Source organism: Etheostoma spectabile, chromosome 15 (genome assembly GCF_008692095.1).
Source record: "Etheostoma spectabile isolate EspeVRDwgs_2016 chromosome 15, UIUC_Espe_1.0, whole genome shotgun sequence".
Taxonomy (NCBI): domain Eukaryota; kingdom Metazoa; phylum Chordata; class Actinopteri; order Perciformes; family Percidae; genus Etheostoma; species Etheostoma spectabile.
This window is the reverse complement of record NC_045747.1, coordinates 11,086,666-11,087,940: the sequence shown is the minus strand read 5'-3', so window position 1 is coordinate 11,087,940 and position 1,275 is coordinate 11,086,666. Positions and strand designations below refer to the sequence as shown.

At 39.6% G+C, this 1,275-nt stretch overlaps 1 protein-coding gene across 2 annotated transcripts in view; it reads left to right on the top strand.

Moving 5' to 3' along the window:
• Positions 1–1,185, top strand: part of adgrl1a (adhesion G protein-coupled receptor L1a) — a 104,595-nt gene extending 103,410 nt beyond the window's left edge. For both annotated transcript variants that reach the window (XM_032538531.1, XM_032538530.1), the window contains exon 25: positions 1–1,185. This exon is cut by the window's left edge and continues 5,282 nt beyond it. The gene's annotated coding sequence lies outside the window, so the exon portion shown is untranslated.
• The last annotated feature ends 90 nt before the right edge of the window (positions 1,186–1,275 follow it).

The following is a 1,275-nucleotide window of genomic DNA, read 5'->3' as shown; positions in this document are numbered from 1 at the left end:
CATCAGCCGATTAAAGCAAGATTTTTTGAGTGCTAACAAATGCGACAGATTTTCCTATACAGATTTATAAAAAGCAAATGTAAACAATGATAAAGTAGTACTATTTTGTTATTGGTCTCTTGTTACATGTCCACGTGACTACTGAATACAGTACTCATAGAGTAGTTTTAAGAATATGTAGGGGTGATGAGGATTGTGCTGTTTCTCTTTTGTGTTAAATATGTGTCTATGAAGCTGTGCCAGTAATTCAGGCCATCTTTGATGCACAGGGTGGGACCAACATCCAAGAAGCTTTTGTGTTGGATGGGCTTCTCCAAACCTGTGAGGTACTTTCTACATGGAGACCCCAAGGTCCCAAACAAACATATCTTTTGACACACATACATGTATACAATACACATCTTTAGTCAGGTTATGTAGTTTTATACACTGAAGTGGAGACGTACATGTATCTGCGGTATACTTGTTAACGTCTATACACATACAGCCGGAGCAGGCTGAATCTGTAAGCATGTTTTTTTCTATTTCTTTCTTTTCCTCCAGTGGGTGTGCTGTCTATGATAGTGGAGAAGGGCTGAACTGTGCCTGCATGTACCTGTCCATGACTAGGGATCTCCATCCCTTTATCGCCCATGGGACAGGCTAGAAAATGCTGCCCAAGATTATCTGTGTCAGTCATCAAAGGAAGAATAGCTGGCTATAGCAGGTGTGAATGAGACATTCTGAGTATCAGCCAAGGGCTGCATTAAACGGGTCAGTACAGTAGAACCTGGTCAGTATTGAACATCCCTGAAATGCTTAAATCTATGGGAATAAATTATTGGGTGCTAGTGGGTTTACGTAACAGGCTGTAGGCATTGGTAGAAACAGTGGGTACTGACATTGTGCCATGTGGGGTTCTACATATAGCACCATTTCCAGAGCTTTCTGTGAATTTTCTATGAATTAAATTATTTATGATGTACCACTGAGACAGTTGTAAACTGAGGTTAATATAACACCTTGATACTGTTTCTATTTTCTTTGAGGAATAATGTTAATTTGTTTTTTATTTTATTTTATTTCACACAATCATGCTTTGACAGCTGTCTGGGCCCAACGGGATGATTTTCTGTGAGTGTTTGCGTCATCGCAGGTCGGAGCGACCTTGTATCAGCACATATTAATAAAAAACTATTGAAATTATACAATGTTCATGCTTCAGGTTTTTCTGGGAATGTCTTAAAGGGGGCTCAATTTTGTGTGTGTGTGTGTGTGTGTGTGTGTGTGTGTGTG